The sequence below is a fragment of the Alligator mississippiensis genome, chromosome 6, assembly GCF_030867095.1.
Source record: "Alligator mississippiensis isolate rAllMis1 chromosome 6, rAllMis1, whole genome shotgun sequence".
Lineage (NCBI taxonomy): Eukaryota > Metazoa > Chordata > Crocodylia > Alligatoridae > Alligator > Alligator mississippiensis.
The window spans coordinates 41,414,351-41,436,453 of record NC_081829.1 but is presented as its reverse complement, the minus strand read 5'-3'; the positions used below and the strand labels follow the sequence as shown (position 1 = coordinate 41,436,453).

The window sequence follows — 22,103 nt, the reverse complement described above, 5'->3', positions numbered from 1 at the left end:
GCTCAGACATGCACTTTGTTGTGGAGCAAATTGTTCCACTTGGGGCAAAATAACCCTGCCTGGCTCCTCCCAGATCTGCAGCCAGGGGGAGCTAGAGCCTGGAGCCAGCACCTGCGCTGTCCCCAGCTGTATAAAAAGCTGCCCTGTCCTGGCCCCATCCATACAAAAAGCTGCCCTGGCAAGCAGCTCAGGGCTACTCACTCTCAGGATCTTCTGCGGCCCAGCCAATTGGCACCTGGGGATACTACCCCTTGTGCCAGCTGGACTGCTGCAGCAGCATCCCAAATCCATTTTTTAAAATACTCCAAAATCCATGTTCTTCCATGGTTAAAACAAAAAACCACTCTACACACACACACACACACACACACACACACACATCTGGTGGGGGGAGAGAGAGAGAGAGAGAGAGTGATCAGTTGAGCAATGCTTTATTGGTATATTTACAATGTTAAAGCAATTTGGAAGACTACCAGTGTCTCGATCATCATGAAAAAATAAATTCTAAATACCTATATGTGTTGATGTGTGCTTTTGGTTTTCTTCACACATGATGGGTGTGTGATGGGGGGATGTGGTGTTTGCAGGAAGGGGCTGAGAAGGGGTGTGGGGGAAGGTAGGTGGGTGTGTGTGGAGGGATGTGGGTTGATCTGTGGGTAGGAGTGAGGCAATTGCTAGGGGGACTGTGGGTGTGGGGGGAACCTTGTGGGGGGGCTGCTCAGGAGGGGGTGTGTCCCCTGACCCCCACAGGGTGCCGCCCCCCACGCAGCACATGGAATGCCCCCCCGCAGGGCCCCAGCTCCTCCTTGGAGGGCCCCAGCCCCTATCCCTCAGAGGGCCCCAGCCCCCCTGCCCAGGGTCCCAGGCACCCTGGAGGGCCCCCCTCCAGGGTCCCAGCTCCACTCTGGAGGGCCCCAGCCCCCTGCCCAGGGACTGTAACTAATCTTTCACAGCAACTATGGGGGGACCGTGCACTGAGTCCAGCCAGGTCCTGCTGGCCCTGGGGCTGCTCTTGCTACCCAGCTGGGCTAGTCTCATGGTGGCAGGACCCAGCAAGGCACGTGGGGACTGCATACTGGGCCCAGCTGGGTCCTGCCACCCTTGGGTCCTGCTGTCCAACTGGGCTGGACCCATGGTGACAGGACCCGGCATGGCATGCGGGGACCACATGCCAGGCCCAGCCAGGTCCTGGGGCCTCTCTGCAGCCCAGCCGGGCCAAGCCCATGGTGACAGGACCCAGCGCGGCATGCAGTCCCTGCATGCTGGGCCCTGCCACATCTTGCTGCCCTTGGGGCTGCTCTGCCACCCGGCTGAGCCATTCCTATAGTAGCAGGACATGGCCCGGCACATTGGGACCGTGTGGAACCAAGCCGGGTCCTGCTGGCCCTGGGGCTGCTCGTGCTGCCTGGCCCAGCTGGGCAGCATGAGCAGCCCTAGGAATGGTAGGACCCGGCTCAGCTCCGTGCAGTCCCCATGCACCAGGCCGGGCAGCACAAGGAGCCTGGGGACCACGTGGCTCGTGCTGCCTGGCCCAGCCCAGCACGCAGGGACCGCACAAAGCTGAGTCAGGTCCTGCCGGCCCCAGGCTGCTCGTGCTACCTGGCCTGGCCCAGCATGCGGTCCCTGCATGCGGTCCCTCACCCACATTCTCAAAGCATAGCCCTCCTGGTTTTATTCCTTCCTCCCTAGTCTGCCCCTCCTAGATTCACCAGCCCCACTGGATATTTTGTTTTTTTTTATTGTCTACCCTGTCCTCATGTGAAACAATGGCAGGGCAGGAACCTTCGGGGGGGGGGGTCAGATGCCCCCACAGAGCTTCCTGCAGCCCCCACAATGGGGGCAGATCCCAGCCAAGCCTTCAAGGGAATGCATGCCCTTGCAGCCTCCACCCCGGAGGCACAGTCAAACCAACCTCCTTCAGCAGTGGAGAAGCCTGCAACCTCTGCTTCAGGGGCAGGTGGGACTCCCCTAGCCAGGCCCTCTCCAGAGGGGCTCCCAAGTCCCCTCTCCCATCATCAGGGGCCAAGGGCAAGGGCAAGGGCAGTGGAGAGGGCTCCTCTTCAGCCTCCTCCACAGCTGGGGATGGGAAGGGAAAGGGCCCTGCCCCCAAGCCTAGGCCACCAGCACCTAAGGGGATCAGATGCACTTGACCAGCCAGCATACCCACTCAGCCTGTCCCTGGCCCTAGCCCTGGCCCCACCAATGGGGCCCCTGGGGTAGGAACCACAGCTATGCACAGGCAGCTGTGGGGAGACCTGAAGCCAGGGGCCCTGGACCCTCCACCACGGGCTTTCCAACTCAGGTGGTGAGGCCCCCTTTCCGGCACTCACCCGCAGGCATGGGGTGAAGTGCCAACTGCCCAAAAAAGACAACCTGCACTTCAAGACCTAGGTGCAGGCCCTGGCTTGGGTAGCGGGGGCCCTCAAGATCGTGGCAGCTTCCCACCTTCATGGTAAGGGGGTCTTTTTCCTTGCCTCAGAGGCCACAGCACAAAAGGCGGTGGAGAGGATAGAGGGCGAGTATGTCCCCATTGAACCTCTAGAAGAGCTGGGGACCAGGATGGTCCTTAGCTCTGTCCCTCTCTATATCCCCAATTGGGCCCTGCTCCCCCAGCTCCAAACCCTGGGCAGAGTTATCTCCCCAGTGGCCCTCTCGCTGAAGCGATGAGATCCCCGGCCTCCGCCATGTGCACTGTATCCATCGCCAGGTTAGGATCCAGCTGGTGCTGGGAGCGTGGCTGGAGGCTGAGGCATGCCTGGAAATTCCTTTTCAGGGCGTCCTGGTGAGGATTTTCTATACACTGGGGGACCTGCAGTGTTTCTGGGGCCATGCCCTGGGGCACTTGCATCATGAGTGCCACAGGGACCAGTCAGGGAGGGCATCCGCATGTCCCACTGCAAGAGGGGCGCCCCCACCATCAGTAACCCTCTCCCCTCGGGGCCCCCTGGCACCACAGCCACAACTATGAGCCCCCAGTGAACTCAAAGGACCTTTCCCTGACAACCAAGATTGGCGGAGTCTGGGGAGGGCAGCAGCAACCAAGGGGAGAGAGGAAGCAGAGCCCTGCAACCCTAGTCATGCCCCCATCGTAGCTGCCCCACCCCGCCAACCCTCACCTTCTCCTACTGGAGCCTGTCCACCTGAGGACCACCCCATGGCTGACTGGGTGCAGGTCCCCTCTGGGCACAAAGGCAAGAGAGGCCCAAGCGCAGCTGGAGCCCTCTGACATGGAGGACTCCTCCCCACCTCCCAAGACCACCACATGGTGGGGAAGGAACAGCCCAGCTTCTGGGGGCCTCCCTAGCTGCACCTGACACCCCACCCCCAGGAAAGATCAAAAGGGTGATCCCCATGGAGGAGGTTTTGGGGCTACTGGACAGTCCCAAACAAGAGCCCATGGAGGAAGCCCCTCATTCTGCTGACCAGAGCCTACCGCTTGAGACCACAAGCCCTGAGGCTGAGGCCTTGGCCTACCCAAAGGAAGGCCAAGCAACGGAGCCTCCTCCCTCTGTTGATCTGGGGGATACAGAGGCCCTGGGACTCACCCCAGTGAGTCCTGAGGGAGGGAGTCCTCTTTCCTGGGACCCCGAGGCAGATGCCGAGGCCAGCCCAGTGCCTGATGGGCGTGTTCCCTCCCCCTCCCAAAAAAAAAAAACAAACCTCACCTCCACCCTGCCCCATAGTCCTGCACCAGAGGGGGTCAGGGTGGGGTCCCCTAATCAACAGGCCAATCTTGTCGGGGACTTTGCACAGAACCCCTGGGGCTCCAGTTTTACCCTACCATCTTGTGAAGGAGTCCCACCCCCCCCTTACCCCAACCCCTGTCCCAAGGGGCTGCAGAGCTCTCCCAATCCCAACTGGAGTCTGGAGTTTTAGTGGGCTGGGGGATTCAGATGGTGCCTAAGGAGCCCACTGAGCCCCAGGACCAGGAGAAGGCTGCCCAAGAACCAGCAGGTTCTATGGAGCATGCAGAACTCTCGGTCCCGGTGGTCCCCAGGGGTGAGCTACTTGCATTCCTTGACCATGACTACACCCACTGGTCTGCCAGCAAGGTGCAGCTCATCTTGGACTGCTGGTGATATTTTGACAGCGTTCTCACCACTGCAAGGGCACTGGTGGGTGAAGGCAAGGGGCCCAAAAGTGGTGACACCCAAATTTATAGGCAGACCTGCAGTTTCATAGATGCCCTCTATATGTACGGGAGGGTGCTACGTGAGCTGGCATGGCCCACACTGGGTATTGAGATGCACGAGGCCCCTGCTGAACCATCTACTCCACCCCCCTAGCCATGAGGTCATTTAAGATTGTGACCCTCAACATCAGCAGCTGCAGGAAGGGTCTCCGGAGATACCGGGTGCTCTGCTTCCTTCAGCAGTGGGGGTACCCCATGGTATTCTTGCTGGAGACCCTGATGACGCCAGCCAGCGAGCCTAATTGGTGGCTGGAGTGGGGAGTCAGGGTCTTTTTTAGTCATCTCTCGGGCACCTCTTGTGGGGTGGGCACCCTGTTCTCCCCAGGCCTGCAGCTGGAGGTTCTCCAGGATGTTGAGGTGGTGCCAGACTACCTGCTGCATCTCTGGGTCCAGGTACAGGGGCTGGTCCTGAACCTTCTGAATGTGTACACCCCTGCAAGAGACCCAGAGTTGGCAGAATTTTCCACCAAGCAGCCACTTGCATCAGGACCCTCAACCCTCATAAGTGCCTGGTCCTTGGCAGGGACTTTAACGTCACCCAAGATGCGCGAGACCAGTCGGGCAGAGAGCAGAACCAGGCCACTGTGGGTGTCCTTGGGGAGATCCTGATAATCTACTCCCTGGTGGATGTCTGGCGTACCTGTCACCCTACTGACCCCCTACCTTCACCTATGTGAGGGTGGGGGAGGAGCAGTTGTGCCACTTCTGGTTGGACCGGGTTTATATCTCTTTGCTGCACTTTGCCTGGGCCCAATCCTCTGGCATCTAGCCGACCCCTTTCAGCGATCACCACCTTGTCTGGGCCCAGGCCACGCTGGGGCCTGGGCATCCGGGGTCAGCCTACTGGCATTTCACTGCCAGTCTGCTGGAGGATGTGGGCTTCAGGAAGGCCTTCCAGGAGTTCTGGCTGGCCTGGTGGGAGCAATGGGCAGCTTTCCCTTCAGCTCAAAGATGATAGGATGTGGGGAAGGTGCACATCTGGTTTTTTTGCCAAAGCTACATTCGGGGGCACACCCGGCAGAGACAGGCTATCTGGGAGCAGCTCAGGTGGGAAATGCCAAATCCAAGGGAAGTTGAGAATTCCCCATCATGCCAGAGAGCCGTGCTGATCCTCCTGCCGAAGAAGGGGGATCCCCATAGCCTGAGGAACTAGCATCCCATGTCCCTCCTCTGCATGGACTACAAGGTGGCAGTGAAGGCCATTTCACTGCACCTGTGGTCTGTGCTGATGGACGTGATCCATCCCGATGAGACGTACATGGTGCCCAGATGTTCCATCTTTGACAACCTGTACCTGGTTCAGGACCACCTGGAGCTAGCATGCCAGGAGAGCCTGCCTTTCACCCTCCTATCCCTGGACCAGGAGAAGGCATTTGACAGAGTGGATCAAGAGTACCTCACAGGCATGCTGTGGGCCTTTGGCTTCAGGCCCCACTTTGTGTAAGCTCTCCAGGTGCTTTACACCTCTGCAGACTGTTTGGTTAAGCTCAACTGGACCCTGAAAGAGCCCATTCCATTCAGAAGAGGGCTCCATCAAGACTGCCCACTGTCAGGCCAGCTGTACACCTTGGAGCCCTTCCTCATTCTCCTGCAGAAGCGGGTGGCAGGGTTGATGCGCTGGGAGCCAGCAGTGCATCTGGTCCAGTCAGCATATGGTTATGATGTACTCCTCGTGGTCCAGGACTCCGGTGACCTGGCGCAGGTGGAGGCCTGCCAGGCATTGTACTCAGTAGCCTCCTCTGCCTGGGTCAACTGGGTCAAAAACTTTGGCCTGGTGGTGGTGACAGATGACAGGTGGGCTCACTCCCACCCGCTCTCCACAGGATCACCTGGAGTGTGGGCTCACTGCTGTACTTGGGGTCTGCCTATCCCCCACAGACCCCGCCCTGCTGGCACCGGCTGGAGGCAAGGGTGGTGGAGTGGCTCCGGGCATGGGCAGGGCTCCTAAGAAGTCTCTCCCTGTGTGGGAAAGTGCTAGTGCTGAAATAGCTGGTCCTGTCCATGCTCTGGCACCACTTACACACCCTGCCTGTGCCCCCTGAGGTCCTGGTGGGACTCCAGAGATGGGCACTGGAGTTTGTCTGGCTAGGGTCACTGTGGAGGTCCTGAACCTCCCCTTGTGGGAGGGAGGCCAGGGCCTGGTTTGACTGTGCAGCCAGGCCCTGATGTTCTTTCTTCAGGCCCTGCAGCAACTGAATACAGTATTGGTAGCCATGCGGCATGGGGCCACCTGGGGCGTGCTTTCCTTCATCACTTCTGGGGGCTCCAGTATGATTGGCAGCTCCTCAGCCTGAGGGGCTTCTATCTTCAGGACCCACAAGGGCTGCCAGATTTCTACCAGGATCTCTTCCAGGCTGGGAGGCTGGTCTCTGCCTCCAGGTCCCCTGCAACAGTCGCCCAGGGCACTGACCTGCTCATCAATTCCCCACATCGTATACTCCAGATAGACCCTACAAAGGATCCATGTGCTAATTACCCCACCATTCATGGCTGGAAGAGGGTGTTCTTGTCATGAGTCCTGGGATCCTCCAAAAATGTATATGAAGATAAAACATAGGGCAACCTGGTCCAGCTTCACCTCATGTAGGGCAGGGCCACATTAATCATATGCAACAGGCTGAGAGAGGGGGCAACAGAGGGATTCTGGGTGAACTGTTTGGGGCCCCATTTGGTGATGTTTGCCAGACCAAAACAGGACTCATTGGAAATGGGAAAGAAAGGCATAGCTCAGCTGTGGGAATGAAAAGCAAGTCAAAAGGTATGCAATGTCATGGTTACCATGACTTGAAAAAGTCGGCAGTGAGAGGAACTGTGCTCAATAGGCACTAACATATGTCTTATTCAGAAGAGCTGCACTAACCTATCCTTGTGGTGGGTTTCCACCAGCATGTTTTATAGTCATGCTCAGTGCTGAATGTATTTAATCAGTTTCAGTTTGTTTCCATTACTGAGCACATACTGCTTTTAGCAGCAGTTCAAAATTAGGGAATGTAATATAATGAGGTCTCCTTGTATTCCAATGTAAAATGAAGGTCTACCTGTGACCCCCAGGTTGATGGGGAGTGGGAATTCTTATACTTGAGTAAATACAGTATTTATAGCCATATTGTAGGCCTTATCTTTAAAACTTTATTATGTAAGCAACTTCAAGATAGGTTCTCCACAGTTTATCTCAAGTCTAGGAAAATTTTAACATTCACCTCACATGCAGCTATGTAAAGTAATAGAAAATCTGCTTTCCCATAAGAAGCTAACTGTTTACACAAAACAAAAAATAAAGCTCCAAACAATGTGGCAAACGTCATCTAGGACATTGGTAAATGCCTGGAGACTGTTTTAACAAAAATTAAAAGGGAGCATTGTTAGTTTAGGGGAGAGGACTGTGCCTGATAAAGAACAGCTGAACTTTACAGAGTATATTTTTAAGTGGGAACACAGGAACTACAGCTCCAATAATTAGCAGATATGGAAAAAGTTTGCTTCAGAAATTGAGCTGCAGAAACAATGGGGATCTTAGTTGAGCACAAAAGCTGAGGCTGATGTCACCAGCCAGGAGACCAGCATTGCAATCAGTGAGAAAGTAGGAAGTGAGGACAGAGCTGGGAATGTCAATTGGAAGAGCAAAGGAGTTAGACTGTTGGGGCATGTCCTCATGAGCACACATGCAGGGGCACGCGTTCCCTGCAGGCCAAATAGCAGTGGCACATATTTGTTCCCCCACTGCTATTTATCTCTGGCATGCCCCTGCACACATACTCCAGCACACAGCAAATTTCCCTGAGTGGAGTAGGGGGGCTGAAGCCAACACGTGTGACTCTGGCTAGCCAGGCTCTCTGTCTGCCAGTGCACATTGCTGTGTGCACCGCACCACACTTTTTAGCAGCAGTTTTTTTATGCCAGGATCCCCTGTGTCAAAAAAACCCACCATACTGCTAATTAGCAGCATAGCAAATGCATGCATGTGTGCAGTTGTGGGAATGTGCCCTTGGAATGCAGCACTTGGGCTTGTTGGGCTTTGTGAAGTATTCAATTCTTGGCCTTTTTTTTAAGGCTAAGATCAAGTGTATTTCCCTACTGGCTTTGTCATCTTTTTTTTGGATTCACAATCCTAAACTTCTACTAATAAAAGTCAATCTGTTATGACAGTCTTTCAGAGAAAACATATTGCTTCTGAGACTCTGTTGCCACTGATGCCAAACAAAAGTTTGTTTCTTGAAAAGGAGATATGCAAGCACAGGAATTGGAGGAAGACTGTAGTGTCCTGTGCAGAGCTAAGCAAAGGGTTAGATCAGCAGTTCCCAATCTCAGGGGTCCCATTTGTGGTCACAGTGATAAAAAATAGCGTCGTGCATACCTAGGGAGAGAGGCATGGGGGGGGCACATGCCCCCCAAATATGTGTGGGGTGGGGTCAGTGTCCTCACCCTGGGACCTCCGCAGCAGAGTGGGGAGGGGAGGCTCAATGTCACTGCCAGGAGCCCCATGCTGGCTACACTGTCATGATGAGCTGCTCCCTGCCCACCCAGCAGCAGCAGGGCATAACTCTATGCTGCTGCCCACTGCTGCTGGGCAGGCAGAAGGTGCCTCACTATGGCTCCATGTTTGGTGTGGGGATCCTGGCACCAAGCTGGGCTGCGGAGGCCCTCAGGGGAGGGCAACAAAGCAGGAAGTCCCAAGACCACAGTGGGCAGCCCACATCCTTCCCCCCCACCCCCCGCCCATGTGCTCCACTCCAGCTGTGCTGCCTGGCCTTGGGGAGCAAGGGGGAGGGTGGTAGAAAGAGGTGTGCTCTGCTCCAGTCACAGCAGTCGCTGACACCTCCTGCAGGCAGCAACTGGGACTTGGGGGCTGGTGGGAAAGGGCAGGGGGCAGGCTATGGGCCCTGGCTCTGGTCCCATAACCCTGGCAGCTGGGGCCCCCCATTAGAAGAGCTGGGAGGTGTGCCGGGGGCTGTGGGTTGTGAGTGAGGGGCACTGGCAAGGTCAGGGGGGCTGTAGGTAGGGAGTGAGGGGCACCTGGGAGGTGAGGGGGCTGCAGGTTAGGAGTGAGGGGCCATGCTGAGGAAATAAGGTCATGCTGAGGAAAAGTTTAGGAAGCACTGGGTTAGATTTTACTGATAGTTTTGCTGTGATTTGAACTATGTGCCCAACTATTTTGATGAAACAACTGCAGGTATAAGTTTTTTGCAGGCAGCTTTGAGAAACATGTGTGGCTACCATTTATAGATGTAAACATCCTAGAAGCATCTGCTTTTCACTGACTAAATTATAGATCAAATTTTGAAGCCTTTATCTAGTCATTAGTCTCTGAAGGCCAGATCTTCAGCTGGTATCAATCAATTAAAGTCAAGAGAGAAGTGCTGCTAGCTGAGTTTCTGCTTCTAGAAATTCTGCCTGTTGAAAACTTCATAAAAGCAAATTAGGAATCAAGGGTAGAGCTGGGGGGGGGGGGGGGAATGCAATCACCTCCCCCCACTTTGATTCCTGCTCCATCCAACTGCCCCAGACAGGCAGCAACATTTCTGTTCAGGCAGTGCCAAAGGAGTCAATTGACCTCATGGTTCATTATAATGTACCTAATTCCTGCTAATCTCTCTTTACTCCACTGGTGTTAATGAGTTTCTTTCCTTTTAAATAGTTGTGAAGTTCCATTAATCAAGTTATCCTTTCATCTACAATTTTGCTGGTTGCTAGCAATTTCTGATAATCTCTCTTCTATTTCAGACTGCTTTTAGTTCTAGCTGCAGACTGCTTTTAGCTCTAGCTAAAAACCTTAACTCAAGTGTGGTAACATGAATGCAAGTGAACAATAACTCAGGTGTAGAAATGATGGACAGTGACATGTGGGACACTCAGGAAGGCTAGATTTTGTTTTACAAATCTGAATAAGAGATATCCCTTCTAGCCTTACTTCTCTATAATCTATGAATATTAAACTACAATGATTATAGGACTCAAAGTAATATTTTGGACTAATTTTGCACAGTTTGTGTTTTTTAAATTAATATATAAACTAGAAAATTAGTGCACCTGACAAATTTATATTTGTTTTTTGCTTTGATCCTAAACTGAATAATAGCATTGAGTATCTAGCATTTTAATAAATCTTCTCATTTCTCTTTGACTGAAGAAAAACATGTCTTACTGTAGGGCATCTACTGGTGCCAGTGTTGTGCAACCACCTTAGCAGGCCTCTATCCATTAACACCCCTCATCTCCTCAGAGTTTTCCCCCACCTTTGTATTCTCACCTTCCACATCTTGATGTAATAAATTGATAGGGAGGCTGCCCTAAGGGCAAAGAGAGCTTTGAGTAGTGGACCTGTGTCTGGACTGCAGTTCCCTTGGCCTCAAACCACTTTTACTCTGGCTGCACCCTCTAGCTTGGAGCCCATGGTCCAGGGCCACAAGTTTCTGGCTCAGCTTTGGTCACATCCTCATGACCTTGGGGTCTAGGCCCTGCACAACCCTTACACAAGCCTTGATGCCACAAGTCCTGCTTTCACAGGCTCCGACCCTCAGTTTTTAGCAGACTTTGCCCCTCAGAGGCTTTGTACTTATCCCCAGTCTCTACCTTCTGTCCTCTTAACATCGAGTCTGATTCAGGGTGTCCCCAGGCACCCCTTTCAGTAGCCTCCACACATTCCCCTTACAGCCATAACTCAGTCTATTGGATGAAATTAAAACCACAAACACAGGCACCTGCCTTGGCTCAAACAAAATGCCCCTTCTGGGTTAGCCTTACTCTGCAACAATGCTTACAGCAACAGCAACAACAACAAGCTCAGGGTACTTGTTTCACTCCCAATAAGGGTTTCTTAGGTTTCTTTCACCCTGGCTGTCCTGAATCTGTCCTTGGTTTGGCCCCTTGGCTTTCCTCTCCAGAACTCTGCACACTGTAGCTCCTACAGCCAGACTCCCTCTCTGGCCTGAGGCTTGGACTTATAAAGTTTCTTATAGGTCACCTGGCCCTCCACTTCCACCACTGGGCCCTCAGGTACTGCCTGCACCTGGGCTTAGTGGCCATCTCATTTCAGGCTTCTGTCTGTTATTAGGCTTCGGCAACACAAAAAGCATGAGTAGAAAAGAAAAAGGAAAACAGCAAAAGGAAAAGGATGAACTGAGAGAGGAAAAGAGGGCTAGGCACCCCTAGATCTTTTTCTTCTTCTAAAAACAGGGTAGGGGTCCTGTGTTATATGTGATGTTACACCACACCACCTGCACTCCCGTTTTCAGTCTGCCTATGGTGTGGATTCATCTAAATGCATGACATGAATTTGGGACAGCTGTTTAAAGATGTTTAGGTACCATTCTTCAATTGATCACTGGGAGATGGGCTCCCAAATACCTTTAATAATCTGACCTTTACTGCTGCAGTCAAAACTGAAAGCCCAGAACGCATTTCTGTCTCCTGAGTCCTGTCCTATGTACCCTGCAAGCCAAAATTGGTTGAGGCTCTTCCCACTCTGAGCCTCCCTACCTTTTTCCAAGTAAACTATGCAACTTGAGTCCAGCTGCCAGCACTAGCTGGCATTGTTTTTAAGTGCAATACTTTGGATCCGTTCCATGGGAAGTCTGCCAGGTTCAGCCAGGGGTCTGTATTCAATGTGGAAATCTCCTTTTAAAATGGGATTCTTTTGCTCTAGTGTTTTTATTCTTTCCCAAGAAAACAATCCATACCCTGTGAATCATCATATTTGCTGATTTGTTTTCCTCTCATAGACACTGCTCTGAAGCAACAAATCCAGTATGAATTAATTGCAAACTGTGCATATGTGTTTAATCTATCAGGGGGCAGTTGGATTTTCCACATGTATTTTTATTTTGTCTATACACAAATATACACACAACTGTGGAAAGATAGATTCCTTTCAAAAAAATTTATGAATAGTAGATATGACCTTAAAACCCTAAAAACTAGGTTTCACATGGTTCCCAAATTAATTTAAATTAGATTAGCTTGCAGAGGCCCTACATGAGCTGTCACATCAGCATAGCATAGCCAAAGCCTAGTTCATTCCATTCATGACCTCTGCTGACTGCTCCCCTCCCTCAGCTTTCTCCAAAACACTCCCTTGGAGCTTAGAGCTCCCTAGAGGGGGCCTAGAACAGAGTTTCCCAACCTTTTCCAGCACAAGGCACACTTATATTAATAAAAATTTTCTGCATCACACCTGTTAAGGCATTCCCCATCCCCATACTTAGGTGCTCACTGTAGCTCAGTGCTGCAGCAAAATTCCATGGCACAGCTGTTCAGAGGCTCATGAATTGTACATCCCCCACAGCCAGCACATGCACAGTAGATGACTTTCCCTCTGCTCAGCTGGTTCTCTCTCTCCCCAATAGCCAACACATGTGCCAGTCTTCTGTGACTATACCTCATCAACATGGCTTATTCATTAGCACTAGGAGGGTGGAGAACTTTCTTCTCATTCCGAAATTCTTGCGGCACACCAGGGAGCTAGCTCTTCATGGCACACTGGTGTACCATGGCACACCGGTTGAAAAGCACCAGCCTAAACTAGTGGGATGGGACCTCATTTGGCTGAAGGTATTTTACAGGGGTCATGTGATCACCCTTTAAGCTGCTCAAATGGTATGAAAGGGTCATATCATAACAGAGAACTGGAGGCAGTGATTCACTATGCCTGTGGCTTACTTTGGTCAGTTATTAACACTGAAGTTGGGTAACTAAAGGAAAAAAATACTTGCAAGTAGTTTGACAGTTTCTGAACAGAATTTCCCTTTGGGATAGACTATATGTACAGTCCTTTCTGTTCACTTCTCCTGAATAATCATTTATGGAAAGTCAACCTTAAATTGTATATTACTAGTAGAATCTGAACAGTGTAAAAATGCCACATTTTGTTTTTACTATTAGGGCTGTGTGAAACAGCACCATTTCATTTGGACTTCTGTCTCACCATTTCGACAGGACAGTGTTTCGTTTTGAGGTACTGTACCATTTCGTTTAATTGAAACTGTTTTGTTGTTTCAGTGCTGTTTTGATGTTTCGCCCATAGGCTATAATATAATATAGTAGCTACTTTTCATGTTATAGAATCTACCTGGATTCAAGCACTGAGACAAATTAATCCCTGATTTAACTCCAATGACCAGAAATAAATGTACCCCATTATCTTCCAACAATAGACTTAACTTCTAACTGACTCTCTCTCAATTCTAGATTGGTAACCATGCCTGCCAATCTTTAACTTGTTACACTCCAGGGAATAATGCACAGAAAAATTCAAAAGTATGCAAAATTAATTACTTTTATATTTTTATTATAATGCTATTTGAACCTTCCTTAGAAATATGTGCGGATACTTTGTATGGTTGGGGGGTGGGTGTGAGGTGTGTGGGGGTGGGATTTGTGAGAGTGGTGTGTAGGGGGTTGTGAAAGTATGGGGGCTGTGGATGTGGGGTGTTCTGAAGGGATGTTGGGGGTGTGGGTGTGTATGTGGGGTTTGTGGGGTGTGCGGGGTGGGATTTGTGGGGGGTGGGTAGGGAAGTGTTTGGGGTTTGTGGGAGTGTGTGTGCATGGGTGTGGGGTTTATGGGTGGGTGTGGGCCTCGCCACCACATGTCCCCCACAACGGTGCACATCCCCTGCCACCAGCAGCTCAGCAGCAGTAGGCACTGGGTCCTTGGGGTGTTCATGACAGTAGGCAGAGTCCCCACCAGTGCACAGCTCCAGCTGAGTCCTGGGGGCTGCACGTGGGCTGCTGCTGCTGTCACTGCCCCCCCCACACAGGGGGGTCCTCTGCTGCACACTGCATGCTGCTGCCCCCACCTCAGGGGGGGCCACCACACCCACTGCACCCCAGAAACGCACCCCAGCAATGCAACCCAGCTTCTCCACTCCTGTTCCAGCCAGCTGCTCAGTCCACTGTCAAGCCATGATTGGGAGACAGCCTGGGGAGGGAGCCTGCACTGTTTGTGGGCCCCTCCCCCACCATCACTACCGAAGCCTAAAGGTGTCTTGCTTGCCCCAACTGCCTTGGCAAGTCCACCCCCACCCCCGCCTTCACCTACACTTTCACCTTAAGCACACCCTGAGTGGCTAAACTAGATGGCTGCTACTACCACTGCTGCTGTTGCTGCTGCCATCTGTTCTGCTGCTGCTTCCTCTCAGGAAAGAGGGAGATTCCCTGCTGCACCACCTTGCACCACTCAACACCACATCTGCACTGGATTACTCCCTAACTGACTGATTGCTCCTGCACTCCCCCACAGCTGCCTCACTGCATCTGATTCTGGTTTGTTTTCCTGCCTACTGTCCCACTGCTGAGTGCCTGGCTGGAAGTCTGAGGGGCTCCTGGACTGATCTGCAACAAACAAATCCCATCCACTGCTCAAGGCATCTTTTACATCTGTCTCAGCAGCTTTCCCTATGTGTTTTTGTCCTTGTGTGGGAAGTCCTGTGGTCCACTCCCCCCACCCTGGTGTTTGCTGTATGGCTGAGTAAGCCAGCTTGAGTCTCCCATGCCCTTGTGTGTTTCCTCCTCCCCCACATTCCCCAAATATAGCCATCATGATTTTTTTTCCTATGGGGCTGTAGCTCAGTGAGCTTCAGGCCCTTTCCTCCCTGCCATTCTTAACCCCCACAACCTTAGCCTGCCTCCATTAGATTCACCAGCCTCACTGTATATTTTGGTTTTCTTTATTGTTTTCCCCTCCCTCATGTGAAGTAATTGCAGGACAGGAATCTGGGGGGGGGGGGGGGCAGATGCTCCCATAGAGCTTTCTGAAGCCCCCATAAGGGGGTAGATTCCAGCCCAGCCCCCAAGTTGATGCATACCCCTGCAGTTCCCATCCCAGAGGCAGAGTCCAACCAACCTTCTCCATGGGTAGAGAAGCCTGCAACCTCTGCTGCAGGGGCAGGCAGGACTCTGGCAGGGCAATAACATGTCCAGGGTGTCTCCCCTGGCCAGGCCCCTCCTGGAGGAATTTCCAAGCCCCTTCCCCCACCATCAGGGGCCAAGGGCAAGAGCAGTGGGGAGGGCTCCTCTTCAGCCTCCTCCACAGCTGGGGGTGGGAAAGGCAAGGGCCCTGCCCCCAAGCCTAGACTACCAGCACCTGAGGGGACCACATGCACCACACCAACCAGCACCAATCAGCCTGGCCCTGGCCCCAGCCCCACCCCAGTGGGGGAACCACAGCTCTGCACAGATGGCTGCAAGGTGACCTGAAGCCAGGGGGCCTGAATCCTCCACCGCTGGCCCTTCCAGCTTGGGTGGCAGGGCCCCCTTTTCAGCACTCACCCACAGGCACAGGGTGAAGTGACAACTACCCAAGTGGGAGAACCTGCACTTTGAGACCTGGGTGCAGGCCCTGGCTCAGGTAGTGGGGGCCCCCAAGATCATGGCTGCCTCCTGCTTTCATGGCAAGTGGGTCTTTTTCCTTGCCTCAGAGGCTGCTGCACAAAAGAAGGTGGAGAGGGGGCTCATGGTGGGGGGTAAGTACGTCCCCCTCAAGCCTCTACAAGAGCTGGGGACCAGGGTGGTCCTCAGTTCCATCCCTCCCTATATCCCTAATTAGGCCCTGCTCCAGCAGCTCCAAGCCCTGAGGAGAGTTATCTCACCGGTGGTGGCCCTCTCGCTGCAGGGCCGAGACCCCGGCCTTCGCCATGTGCACTCTTTCTGTCACCAGGTTATGATCCAGCTGGCAGCAGGAATGCAGCTGGAGGCTGAGGGGTGCCTCATGATTCCTTTTCAGGGGGCCCTGGTGAGGGTTTTCTATACACTAGTGGACATGTGATGCTTCTGGTGCCACACCATGGGGCACTTGAATCCTGAGTGCCCCATGGGCCAGGGGGAGAGGGCATCCATGGGTCCCACTGGCAAGAAGGGTGCCCCTGTCACTGGTACCCCTCCCCCATCAGGCTGCCCTGGCACTCCAGCCACATCATTCAGTCCCCCTGTTAGCTCAGGGGACCCCACTCCCAAACCAAGTTGGCGGGGTCCCAGGGAGGGGAGCAGCAGCCAAGGGAAGAGAAGGAGCGGGGGATCCCTGCACCTAGTCATGCCTCCACTGTAGCTGCCTCACCCGCCCCCCCCAACCCTCAACTTCTCCTACTGGAGCCTGTCTACTTGAGTACCACCCCATGGCTGACTGGGTGCAGGCCCCCTCCAGGTGCAAAGCCAAGAGGAAGGCCCGGGTGCAGCTGGAGCCTTCTGACATGTAGGACTCCTCCCCCCCTCCCAAGACCGCCACACAGGGGGAAGGAGCAGCCTAGCTTCCAGGGGCCTCCCTGGCTATGCCTGACACCCCACCCTGGGAAAGATCAAATGAGTGATCCCCATGAAGGATTATTTGGGGCTGCTGGACAGTCCCAAACAGAAGCCCAATGGAGGAAGCCCCTCACTCTGCTGGCCAGGGCCTACCTCCTGAGACCACAGGTGCCAAGACTGAGACTGAGGCTGACCCAAAGAAAGGTCTGGCAGTGGAGCCCCCCCTCTGACTATCTGGGGGAGACAGGGGCCCTGGGGCTCACCTCGGTGAGTCCTGAGGGAGGTCCCCTTTCCCAGGACCCCAAGGCAGACACCAAAGCCACCCCACTGCCTGATGTGTCTCTTCCCTCCCTCTCCCAGAAAAACCTCACTTCCAGCCTGCCCCATAGTCCCACACCAGAGGGGGTCAGGGTGGAATCTCCTAATCAACAGGCCAATCTTGTCAGGGACCCTGTGCCGACCCCCCTGGGGCTCCAGCTCTACCCTACCATCTTGTGAAGGAGCCCCATCCCGACCCTTACCCCCACCCCTGTCCCAAGGGCCTGCAGAGCTCTCCCAATCCTAACTGGAGTCCGGGTTCTTAGAGGACCGGGGAGTTCAGATGGTGCCTAGGGGTCCTGCTGAGCCCCAGGACCAGAAGGAGGACGCCCAAGAACCAGCAGGCTCCATGAAGCATGCAGACCTCTTGTTCCTGGCAGTCCCCAGGATGAGCTACTTGCATTTCTTGACCACGACGATACATGGCAGTCCACCCACAAGGTACAGCTCACCTTGGACTTCTGGTTAGATTTTGACAGCGTCCTCACCACTGCGAGGGCACTGGTGAAGAAAGGCAAGGGGCCCAAAAGCTGCAAACCCTGGATCTATAGACAGGCCCGCAGTTTTGTAGATGACCTCTATACTTATGGCAGGGTGCTATGCAAGCTGGTGAGCTGCACACCAGGCATTGAGATGCGCAAGGCCTCTGCTGAACCATCCACTGCACCTTCCCCAGCCATGAGGTCTTTTAAGACTGCAACCCTCAATGTCCACAGTTGCAGGAAGGGTATCCAGAGATGCCAGGTTCTCTCCTTCCTTCAGAAGTGGGGGGTACCCCATGGTATTCTTGCTGGAGACCCTGACGACTCCAGCTAGTGAGCTTAATTGGCAGCTGGAGTGGTGGAGCAGGCTATTTTTTAGTTGCCTCATGGTCACCTCTTGCAGGGTGGCCACCCTGCTCTTCCCAAGCCTGAAGCCCTGGAGCCATTACTCGTTTTCCTGCAAAGACGGGTGGTGGGGTTGATTTCATAGATTTCATAGATGTTAGGGCTGGAAGGTACCTCAAAGATCATCAAGTCCAGCCCCCTTCCCCAGGGGCAGGGAGTCAGCTGGGGTCAAAGGATCCCAGCAAGATAAGCATCCAAATGTTTCTTGAATGAGTCCAGAGTAGGTGCCTGCACCACTTCTGGAGGGAGTCTATTCCAGGTCTTAGGGGCTCAGACAGAAAAGAAATTTTTGTTTATGTCCAGCCTAAACCAGTCTTGGAGGAGTTTATGGCCATTGGCCCTTGTTTTTACTTGGGGCAGTCTGGTGAACAGACATTCTCCCAGATCCTGATGTACACCCCTTATATACTTATAAGCAGCCACCAGGTCCCCCCTGAGCCTGCGCTTTTCCAGGCTGAAGAGTCCCATGGCTCTCAGACTCTCTTCATAAAGCCTGTTCTCTTGCCCTCTGATCATGTGCACAGCTCTCCTCTGGACTCTCTCAAGCTTGTCAACATCCTTCTTGAATTGTGGAGCCCAGAATTGGATAAAGTACTCCAGCTGCAGCCTCACCAAGGCCAAGTACAATGGGAGGATGACATCCTGAGATTTACTTGAGAAACATCTGTGGATACAAGCCAGAGTTTTGTTTGCTTTGCCAGCTGTGACATCGCATTGGTGGCTCATGTTCATCTTGAGGGCATGCTAGAAGAGAGGGATAGGCTACTAGATCTGGACAGGTTACAGGGGTGGGTGGACGAGAATAGGATGGGTTTCAGTACTGACAAGTGCAAGGTACATACCTAGGTACATACCTACAGGCTGGGGAACTCATTTGTTGTCAGCACAGAGGCAGAAAAGGATCTTGGAATCACTATCGATTCCAAGATGAACATGGGCCGCCAATGTGGGGACATGGTCAGGAAGGATAACCGCACCTTGTCATGCATCCATAGATGCATCATGAGCAGGTCCAAGGAGGTGATCCTCCCCCTCTATGCGACACTGGTCAGGCCACAGTTGGAGTACTACATCCAGTTCTGGGCACCGCACTTCAGGAGGGATGTGGACAGCATCAAGAGGGTCCAGAGGACGGCCACTCACGTGATCAGGGGGCAGCAGGGTAGGCCCTACAAGGAGTGGTTACAGGACCTGAACCTGTTCAGCCTCCACAAGAGAAGGCTGAGAAAGGGATCTGGTGGCCATCTATAAACTTGCCCAGGGGGACCAACAGGCAATGGGAGAGTCCCTGTTCCCTTGAGCACTACCAGGAGTAACAAGGAATAATGGCCATAAGTTGACTGAGAGGCACTACTTCACAGTCAGGGTGGCTAGGAGCTGGAACCAACTTCCAAGGGAAGTGGTGCTTGCTCCTACCCTGGGGGTCTTCAAAAGGAGGCTACACAGTCACCTAGCCGGGGTCGTTTGACCCCAATATTCTTTCCTGCCCATGGCAGGGGGTCGGACTTGATGATCTGCTCAGGTCCCTTCTGACCCTACCAACTATGAAACTATGAAGTCTCTTTCAGCCGTGGTCCTGGCAAGCATAGCACTGCTGAGCATATAAGTATGCTGCAGGTTTTTTTTCCCCAAGGTGGTGTACCTTGCACTTATTGATACTGAACGTCATCAGGTTTGTATCCACCCACTTACTAAGTTTATTCAAGTCAGCCTGGATCACTAGCCTGTCCTCAGATGTGGATACTATGCCCAAAAATTTAGTCATTGGTGAACTTAGCCAGTGTGCTTCTGACACCAATGTCCACATCGTTGATAAGGATGTTAAAAAGAACCAGTCCAAGGACAGACCCATTGGGGGATGCCACTGGACACGGAGCACCATGGTGATTCACTACCATCGACCTCTACTCTCTGGGTCTGACCTCAGAGCCAATTACCCAGCCATCGAACTGTGGCAAAGCTGAGGCCACAGTTGGCCAATTTTTCCATGAGGAGGTCAGGGGACACCAAATCAAAGGCTTTTTTAAAGTCCAGATATATGACGTCAATCTCTTCTCCCTTGTCCAGGTGATATGTCACCTGGTCATAGAAGGAGATGAGATTGGTCAGGCAAGACCTACCCATGGCAAACCCGTGCTGGCTATCCCTCCCTTGAGGAGCAACCACTCCTCTTGGACTCCTCTTCCTGTTGGTCCCTTAGGGCCTTGACGATGAGCCTCCTGAGCTTGTCAAAGTCAGCTTTCCTCAAGTCAAGGACTTCTGTATTGCTGACTGACTTGCCAGCTTTGTGATGGATAGTAAAGGTGATCAGCTTATTTGGCCAAACGCTCTTCCCATGAGCTGTCCAGGTAGTTAAAGTTTCCCATGACAGCCATGCACTGAAAGTGTGCAGCCTCAGCCAGTTTCCTGGTGAATTCCTGGTCCTGCTCTTGTTTCTGGTTAGGAGGTCTGTAGTAGACACCTACCATGATGTCCCCTGTGCCATGTTCCCACATATTTTAACCCAGAGAGACTCCAGCCATTCTTCCTGGGTGCCAATGTCAATTTGCAGAGATGTGTAGCTGTCCTTGACATAGAAAGATACACCTTCACCCTTTTTATCTGCATGATCTTGCCTGTACAGGGTATAGCCATCTATACCTGTGGCCCAGTCATAGGTGGAGTCCCACCAGGTCTCCATTATCTCTATGATGTCATAGTCATTCTTGTTTAGCAGGAGGACCAGTTCCTCCTGTTTATTCCCCAAGCTCCTGGCATTTGTATACAGGCAGGCAAGTATCCCATTAAGGGCCCTTGCCTTCCCCACAGATCGTTCCGGGGCTAGGGTAGGGGTGGGTTCCCTTGAGTGCCTTAGCCTGCTGGATTTACAGAGGTTGCCCAGTGGGCTTGCAGTGGCAGTAATCCCTCCAAACCCGATGGTCTTAGTTTAAAGCCTGGTCAAGCAGGTCAGTCGGTCTGGCTGAGAAGAGCCTCCTCCCCAGTGGAGTGAGGTGGAGGCCATCTCTCCCCAGCAGACCACTGCCTCTGTCACCAAAGAGTGGACTGTGATCGTGGAAGCTGAAGCCTTCACGATGACACCAGCGCTGCAGTCTTTGGTTGACTACCTCGACCCGTCTCCCTCCTCAGCCTATGACCCACAACTGGGAGGAGCAAGAAAAAGACCTCCCTGATGTTCCAGGAGCCAGCAGTGTGGCTGATCCTGTTAGTATATGCTGACAACATACTCATCGTGGTCCAGGACTCAGGTGACCTGGTGCAGGTGGAGGCCTGTCAGGCATTGTACTTGGCACCCTCCTATGCCCAGGTCAACTGGGTCAAGAGCTTTGGCCTGGTGATGGGTGACAGGTGGCAGGCGGGCTCACTCCCATCCGTGTTCCACAGGATCTGCTGGTGCGTAGGCTCACTGCTTTACTTTGGGGTCTACCTGTCCCCCACAAACCCCTCCCTGCCAGAGATCTGGCACCAGCTGGAGGCAAGGGTGATGAAGTGGCTTCAGGCATGGGCAGGACTCCTGAGGTGTCTTTCCCTGCATGGGAGAGTGCTGGTGCTGAACCAGCTGGTCCTGTCCATGCTCTGGCACCGCTTACACACCCTGCCTGTGACCCCTGATGTCCTGGCAGGGCTCAAGACAGGTGCTGGAGTTTTTCTGGCCAGGATGGCACTGGGTCATTATGGAGGTCCTGAGCCTCCCCTTGTGGGAAGGCAGCCAAGGCCTGGTTTGCCTGCACAACCAGGTCCTGATGTTCCACCTTCAGGCCCTGCAGCAACTGCTATATGGTCTGACCATGCCTCATGGTCAGGAGCCATGCGGCAGGGGGCTACCTGTGGTGCACCTTCTTCTTCCATTTCCAGGGACTCCAATATGACTGGCAGCTCCTTGGCCTGCAGGGCTTCTCCCTGCAGGACCTGTGTGGGCTGCCAGAGTTCTACCAGGACCTCCTCCAGGCCTGGAGGCTGGTCTCTGCCTCCAGGTCCCCTGCAACACTCGCCCAGGGTACTGACCTTCTCATCAAGCCCCTCCTCATGAACCCCCAGCTGGAGGTGCTGACAGCAGAGGGGTCCCGGTTGTGACAGAGGTTGATCCTGGCTGATGTCACCCGTATCAGAGACCTTTTGGACTACGATAAGCAGAAGTGGGTGGACCCCGCTGTGGTAGCCCAGTGCATGGGTCTACTGAAGACACATGTGACTTGCCATCTCGTCCAGGAGGTGAAATCTGCCCTACCTCCCAATGCCCTTGCCCTTGTTAACCAGATCCTTTGAGGTGGCGCTCCCCACCCGCCTGTATCCTCCAGCCCACTGGAGTTTGTCATGGGGCCGGCACCCTGCCCAGCTTCACAGCACTCCCCACTCCACCACCTAAGCTGGCTGGAGGACACCAGACCGGTCTGCTTTTCCCTACTTAGATGTCCATTGCTGCCACCTCTACACATTCATGTGCTGCACAATCCATCATGCTGCCCTCGCGTCCCGCC

At 53.3% G+C, this 22,103-nt stretch overlaps 1 protein-coding gene across 1 annotated transcript in view; it reads right to left on the bottom strand.

Annotated features, from left to right (window-relative positions):
- MMRN2 (multimerin 2) overlaps positions 1-22,103 on the bottom strand; it is a 68,025-nt gene that overhangs the window by 30,291 nt on the left and 15,631 nt on the right. The gene's annotated exons all lie outside the window — the stretch shown is intronic.